Raw genomic sequence first — 8,385 nt, forward strand, 5'->3', positions numbered from 1 at the left:
TCGAACCAGACATACCCACTGTATGTACCTACTATGTGTTGGCTGCTGTATTTGGCAGTTTACATGAATTATCTCATTTTATCCCATAAGAGAGATGCCATTATCCTCTTTGTTCTACCCATGAGGAAAATGAAGATCAGAAAGGTTAAGTACCTTGCCCGAGGTTGACCACCATAGCCTAATCTTATTGTGGGCCACCATCTCTCTCAGTGCCCATCAGAAGGGCCAGTAGCTGAGGCGGGGCAGGCAGGTGTTAGTCGGACCCGCTCGGTGGTCAGCAGTGGCGGTGGTGGGGCTGGAGTAAGGAGCCTCTGGGCTCAGGTCACTGAATGGGGCTGTCAAAAGCAATGCTAGATCCTCTTGGGTAAGAAAAGCAGGTCTCAAGGCCAAGGTCTAGCTAGAGGAAGCATACATAGAGAGAGCAGGATGAAAAGTCAAGCCCACTTGACCCACTGTCAGCTCAGCACTCCAAGCTGCCCCTGCCTGAAAGCTGTTCCTGGGCAGGAAGAGCCTGGAGGCCTGAGCATTGGGAACAGAGGAGGCCTGCGGACCAGAAGCCGGGCAGAGTCTCATGCCCAGGCACGTTCTCCATCTCAGCTGGCCCCGCAAGCTGTCTTAAGCCGATTAGATGCTTTTATCCTACTCTCTGTTTCTCTCTCAAAATAACTTTACTGAGGGATATTTTGGATCCTATAATTCACCCTTTTCAAGTGTACAATTCAATAATGTTTTAGTAAATTTTCTAAGTTATGAAACCATCACCATAAATCAGTTTGAGAACACTTTCATCAGATCAATAGAATCCCTCATACACACTTTAGTTAACCCTCCTACTGCTCTCACCCTGCCCCACCCCATCCACTCTGCAAGCAACCACGAACCTACTTTCTGCCTATAGATTTGTCTTCTCTGGACAACTCACATAAATGGAATCATACAATATGTGGTCTCTTGTGTCTGGCTTTTTTCACCGAGCATGACGTTTTTGAAGTTCATCTGTATCATAGCACGTATTCATAGTTCATTCCTTTTTATTGCTGACTAGTATAGCACTGTATGGATAAAGCACATTTTGTTTATTCACTTATCAGTTGATGAACATTATATTTGCTCTGTCACCCAGGCTGGAGTGCAGTGGCACGATCTCTGCTCACTGCAACCTCCACCACCCGGGTTCAAATGATTCTCCTGCCTCAGCCTCCCAAGAAGCTGGGATTACAGGCATGTGCCACCATGCCCAGCTAATTTTTTTTGTATTTTTAGTAGAGAAGGGGTTTCACCCTGTTAGCCAGGCTGGTCTTGAACTCCTAACCTCAAGTGATCCCCTTGCCTCGGCCTCTCAAAGTGCTGGGATTACAGGCGTGAGCCACCGCGCCCGGCCTGTTTCCACTTTTTGTTATGAAAACTGCCACAAAGAACATTCAAGTGCAAGTATGTGTATGGGCATACGTTTTCATTCTCTTGTCCGACCCTCTCTCTTTAGCTTCCATTTCTTTTTTATTGGGTTTCTTCTACACTTTCTACTTTTAAGATTAACCTTCCTTTCTTCAGCTTCCTCACTGGCTTCCTGTTGTCTTCAGCATTAAACTCAAACCTCTTAGTGTGGTCGGAGAAGGTGCCTTCCTCGCCATTCAATCTCATCTTTTGCCACTCTCTTTTTGAAGTGAAGAGGTCTATCACTTACAGAATGGAGACACATTGAGATACAAATCTAGAAAATATTTCTCAGATGTTCTAATGTTACTTATTGCCAGTCCCCCATATACATAATCTGCACTAATGATAAAATATTCTTGATTTGATATAGTAACTAAATGACCACTTTGGTTTTTGTTTGTTTGTTTTTGTTTTTGAGATGGAGTCTCATTCTTGTTGCTCAGGCTGGAGTGTAGTGTCGCAATCTTGGCTTACTGCAACCTCCACCTCCCAGGTTCCAGCGATTCTCCTGCCTCAGCCTCCCAAGCAGTTGAGATTACAGGCACCCACCACCACGCCTGGCTAATTTTTGTATTTTTAGTAGAGACATGGTTTCACCATGTTGGCCAGGCTGGTCTCAAACTCCTGACCTCAGGTGATCTGACCTCAGCCTCCCAAAGTGCTGGTATTACAGGAGTGAGCCACTGCACCTGGCCAGCCTTTTCTCATTTTTCTAATGGCTGGTTGTATTTTTCTTATTGATTTCTAACAACTTTAAAAACGCTTCTTGATACCAATACTTTGTTCTTTATTTGTGAAGCAGATGTCTTCTTCTAGTCTGTGACTTGATTTTTCACTTTCTTTCTGGCATCCATTTTCAAGCAGAAGTTTTAAATTGTTATTTGTCCCGTTTGTCAGTCTTTCTCTTTATAATTTGTGCTTTTTGTGTCTTGTCCACAAACAAATCCTTTTCACTCCTGGAAATATCAGAAAGATACAGTTGATCCTCATTATTCATAGATTTTGTATTTGCAAATTTGCCTACTTGCCAAAATCAGTATCTTCAGTGACCACATGCAAAGGTAGTGAAAAAATCTGAGTCACTCACATTCCCAGATGAGGTGGAACAAGGTGACACTCTGCCTTCTTGTCTCAGCTGTAAACAAGTGTCCTTCTTGAGGCATATTTAGTGCCACATTTTTCACATTTTTGTGCTTTTTGTGGGTGACTTTGCTGTTTAAAATGGCCCCCAAGCATAGATGGAAGTGTTGCCTGACACTCCCAAGCGCGAGGAAGCTGTGATGTGCCTTACAGAGAAAATGCGTGTTAGAGAAGCTTCCTTCAAGCATGAGGGATGGCCCTGTTGGCCAGGAGTTTAGTGTTCAGGAATCAGCAATACAATTAAATGAGATGCCTTTCAACAGAAACACACACAAAACAAGGTTCTGGATTGATAGGTTGATGAAAATGTCGTGACCAGAGGTTCACAGGAACCCTACCCTGTATTTCCCTTAAGAGCAATGGTTCAGTATTTGCTAATTCAGTGTTTACAGCGGGTTTATAGAACACAGCTATTGTGAATAATGAGAATCAACTGTAATCTCCAAAGGTGTTTTTAAAATTTTGCTTTTCAAGAGCATTTAGCTCATTCATCCGCTAGAAATTATTTTAAGGTATGATGTGGGAGCACAGTTTATTGAACAGTTCATTCTTTCCCACTCATTTGAAAGGCCCCCTCTGCCATATAGTAAGCTCCCATATCCACATGGGTCTGTTTTTAGGCCTTGTGATCCATTGGTCTCTTTGACTATCTTCTTGCTAATATTAAGGGAGGAAACCACCTCTCATATTGTCTTATGCCCAGTTTCTGCCTCCAAAGAAAGAAAAAGTAAAAACTAAAAGGCAGAAATGAAATCCACAAGCACACAGCCCAGCACCACGCCCTGGGCCTGGTAGTTAAAGATTGACCCCTGACCTAATCAATTATGTTATCTATAGATTACAGATATTGTATAGAAAAGCACTGTGAAAATCCCTATCCTATTTTCTTCCGATCTAATTGCTGGTGCATGCAGCCCTCAGTCACATATCCCCTGCTTGCTCAATCGATCACAACCCTCTCACACACACCCTTCTAGAGTTGTGAGCCCTTAAAAGGGACAGGAATTGCTCACTCAGGGAGGTCGGCTCTTGAGACAGGAGTCTTGCCGATGCCCCTGGCCGAATAAACCCCTTCCTTCTTTAACTCCGTGTCTGATAATGGTCTTTTTTTTTGTTTTTTAGATGGGGTCTCACTCTGTCATCCAGGCTGGAGTGCAGTGGCATGATTATGGCTCATTGCAGCCTCGGCCCCTCTAGGCTCAAGCAGTCCTCCCACCTCAGCCTCTCAAGTAGCTAGGACTATAGGCACACGCCACCACACCCGGCTAACTTTTTTATTATTTGTAGAGACAAGGTCTCACAATGTTGCCCAGGCTGGCCTTAAACTCCTGGGCTCAAGTGATCTTCCTGCCTCAGCCTCCCAAAGTGCTGGGATTACAGGCATAAGCCACCGTGCCTGTCTATAATAGTCTTGATATCTGGTAGTATGAGCCCCACCCCCATTACCTTTATTCTTTAACATTTTTTTTTTTTGGCCCTTTAGACCTTTGTATAGATTTTAGCATCAGTTTGTGAATTCTGTAAAATCATTTGTTGGATTTTGATGGGAACTGCATTAAATTTATAGGCTAATCTGGAGAAAGTTGCCACCTTTGCTATGTTGAGTCTTCCTATCCGTGAAATGGTACATTTTTTCAATCATTTTAGTCTTCTTTAATGTCTTTCAGTGAAGCATTTATTATCATCCCTATAATCTTGTTTAAAAAACGTACTCCCTGATACATTATGGGGTCACTGTTCTATTTGATGTTTCTTCAATTCTTCTTGTCCTTTTTCCATAGAGTTCAGTTCTATTAGGATTTGATCGTGTCTTTTCTAGTCTTCAGTTACCTTATATGTATTTTTAAAATAATCTCTTTCTGGTTATCTGTGTGCATTTGGAGTTTGTGGAGGTATAATTGTATGTGTGTACTGTGTGCAGACTGTTGATTGAGTTGGATTAGTCACCAATGGGCTTTGTAATATTTTACTGTGAACTCATCATTAGCAGGATTTTTTGTTGTGTGTGTGAACATTCCATGATATTTGGGATGTGGTAGGAGCTTCAATTCAAAGAAGTTTTTTGTTTGCTTCTTCCTTGTGCCCCAGGAGTATCACTGCTTGATGAATAATTCTCACAGTACTTCTTAGTCTGGAGTTTCTGAACTATGTGGGTAGAGTAAAAGCAATGTGAATTGTGGTCTTGTGGTTTTGACTTCTCAGAGAGCTTTTATTATTTTGCCACCAAAAGCCCTGTGTCCTGTGGTCCCTCTTGTTTTTAAATCCTTTCATTTATAGAATAGTTATTTGAGGGTCTCGGCTGTAGGCAAAGCTCTCTGGGCAATTCCCTAGCTCCCAGAGCCCCAAAGTCTCATTTCCTGCCCCTGTGTGGGCATTCATTCTCAAACCTCAGGCTCTGCAGACAATTGCCCCCCATTAACTCAGGCACTTACCCTTCTGCTTTTTCATTTCCTTCTTTGTTTCTGGCACCTGGGGATTTGATTTTATTATTTGTGGGCCTAGCTCTACATTTAAAATAAATATGTTACATTTTACCTAGTATTTCTAAGTGATTATAGTAAAAGAATTTTCAGGTTGTCTGAGTCTACCATATTGCTAGCAGTTGATAAGTAGACTTTTTGTATTCTTTGCTGTTTGTTAATAATCTTTAGGCTTCACATTTTTTCCCAGACAATGACCAAATGTTCATAATATGCCATGTGCTTGAGTTATGCAACATAAATCATTTCCCGGGTCTCAATTTTTAAACCTTGGTAGGACTTATTTCTTTTTTTTTTTTTTTTTTGAGACGGAGTCTTGCTCGGTAGCCCGGGCTGGAGTGCAGTGGCCGGATCTCAGCTCACTGCAAGCTCCGCCTCCCGGGTTCACGCCATTCTCCTGCCTCAGCCTCCCGAGTAGCTGGGACTACAGGCGCCCGCCACCTCGCCCGGCTAGTTTTTTGTATTTTTTTTAGTAGAGACGGGGTTTCACCAGGTTCGCCAGGATGGTCTCGATCTCCTGACCTTGTGATCCGCCCGTCTCGGCCTCCCAAAGTGCTGGGATTACAGGCTTGAGCCACCGCGCCCGGCCAGGACTTATTTCTAAATTTCTGTATCTTTTTAAAATAGATGGGATCATATATGTATTTTTTGAGGTGGGGTCTGGCTATGTTGCCCAGGCTGGCCTTGAACTCCTGGACTCAAACGATCATCCTGCCTTAGCCTCCCAAATAGCTGGGATTACAGGCACGTGCCACCATACCTGGCCTATACTTTGCTGTTGTTGTTGTCATTTTTAAACAAGGGCATATTATTTTCCTTTATCCTTTTCCTCTCCCAACATCAGCATGGCCCTCATCCTGCCTTCTCCCTCACCGAGGGAATCCATTTTAACCTGCTATATGGCCTTGTGTGTGTGTGTGTATATATATATATATATTTGTTTTCTATTTCACTTGTTTCACCTTTTGCCATTGAGAACTCAAAATCCATACCCCCACTGACCAACTGAGTGGAACCCCTCTTGGCCAAGGGCACCCCAGAAAGACCTTAATAGACCTTTATATATGTCATGCGCGTCCGTGTGAAGAGACCACCAAACAGGCTTTGTGTGAGCAATAAAGCTTTTTATTCACCTGGGTGCAGGCGGGCTGAGTCCGAAAACAGAGCAGCGAAGGGAGATAAGGGTGGGGCCGTTTTATAGGATTTGGGTAGGTAAAGGAAAATTACAGTCAAAGGGGGGTTGTTCTCTGGCGGGCAGGAGTGGGGGTCACAAGGTGCTCAGTGGGGGAGCTTTTTGAGCCAGGATGAGCCAGGAAAAGGAATTTCACAAGATAATATCATCGCTTAAGGCAAGCACCGGCCATTTTCACTTCTTTTGTGGTGGAATGTCATAGGTTAAGGCGGGGCAGGGCATTTGCACTTCTTTTGTGATTCTTCAGTTACTTCAGGCCATCTGGGCATATACGTGCAAGTCACAGGGGATGCGATGGCTTGGCTTGGGCTCAGAGGCCTGACGAGGTATATATATATATAGAGAGAGAGAGAGAGAGAGAGAGCGCGAGCGAGCGAGCAATGGCTTGATCTCAGCTTACTGCAACCTCTGCCTCCTGGGTTCAAGCAACTCTCCTGCCTCAGTCTCCCAAATAGATGCGATTACAGGCGCCTACTACCATCTCTAGCTAATTTTTGCAATTTTAGTAGAGATGGGGTTTTGCCATGTTGACCAGGCTGCTCTCCAACTCCTGACCTCAGGTGATCCACCTGCCTTGGCCTCTCATGGACTCCTTACAGGCGTGAGCCACTGCGCCTTGCCAGCCTTCCATATTTTTATCCGTCTGCATATAACTCTATAGAGACTTACATATATCCTCAATATACATGTATTTACACCCCCAGGAATACATAATCAGGGTGGTTTTATTGTTGTATGCTGTATGAAAATGCGATTATATTATACATGATTTTCTACATTCTGCTTTTCTTAACCAACAATCAATACCTAGCTGAAATCCCTGCAAGTTATTACAATTGTTAAGTCCGGTGTTTCTGAATACACGAATCGTGAATGTACTGCTTGATGAGTTTCCACAGTGAATACACCCACGTAACCAGCACCCAGATCAAGACACAAAATATTACCAGTGCCCGAGAACTGCTACCTCTCCCAACATGCCTCCTCCCGTTGACCTTCCACCTCCCCAAGGGTATCCATCCTCCTGACTTGTAACAGCATCGATTTCTTTAGTCTGTTTTGTGCCTTATGTAAAAGAAACATTCAGTACATACTTTTTTGCACATTATATTCTTGACATTTATAATGTTGTTGCATGTAGTTGTGGCTTGTTCATTCTGGTTGCGGTATACTATCCCATTGTGTGACTATACCAGAACTTATTGATCTATTCTCCTTCTAATAGGCATTGGGGTTATTATGGCTAGTGCTACCATGAACATTTTTGGTCATTAATTGGTTCTTTTTAATGACTGTATAGTATTCCTTGCAATGGAGGACCACCCTTTATTCAGACATCCTGCTTTTATTAGGTGTTTACTTTGTTTTCTGTTCTTGACCACTAAAGCAAAGCCGCAATAAATATTGTATGTATATCACTATGTAGAGATACTAATCTATCTCTACTAATGGAACAATGTATTAGTCCATTTTCACACTGCTGGTAAAGACATACCCGAGACTGGGTAATTTATAAGGAAAAAGAGGTTTAATGGACTCACAGTTCCATGTGACTGGTGAGGCCTCACAATCATGGCAGAAGGCAAAAGGCACATCTCACATGGTGGCAGACAAGAGAAGAGAACTTGGGCAGGGAGACTCCCCTTTATCAAACCATCAGATCTCGTGAGACTTGTTCACTACCACAAGAACAGCATGGAAAGACCCGCCCCCATGATTCAATTCTTCCCACAACATGTGGGAATTGTGGGAGCTATAATTCAAGATGAGATTTGGGTGGGGACACAGCCAAACCATATCAGACAGATTGCGGGAAGTCAAATTGCTGGTTAGTATAGTAATTGCCTTTTAAAAGTAAATGCTGTTGCTTGTTTTTAAAACAAAACAAAACAAAACAAAAAAAACCCTGTGACAATGCCATTGCTGTCAGCAATGCCTGAAAATTCCCCTTTCCCTCCTCTCTGCCAGCATTGGATGTTAGAGTTCTTTCTGTGTTTTGTGAATCTCATGAGGATAAAATGATATCTCATTAGCATAATATATTCCCTGACCACTAGACAATTTAAGCAGCTTTTCATGTGTTTGGACTTGTTCTTCACATTTTTTGCTCATTTTTTTTTTTTTTTTTTTTTTTTT

The 8,385-nt window shown here is 42.8% G+C and overlaps 1 pseudogene; it reads left to right on the forward strand.

Annotated features, from left to right (window-relative positions):
• The first annotated feature begins 329 nt into the window (after window positions 1–329).
• LOC112615145 overlaps window positions 330–8,385 on the forward strand; it is a 16,180-nt pseudogene continuing 8,124 nt past the window's right edge.

The sequence above is a fragment of the Theropithecus gelada genome, chromosome X (genome assembly GCF_003255815.1).
Source record: "Theropithecus gelada isolate Dixy chromosome X, Tgel_1.0, whole genome shotgun sequence".
Lineage (NCBI taxonomy): Eukaryota > Metazoa > Chordata > Mammalia > Primates > Cercopithecidae > Theropithecus > Theropithecus gelada.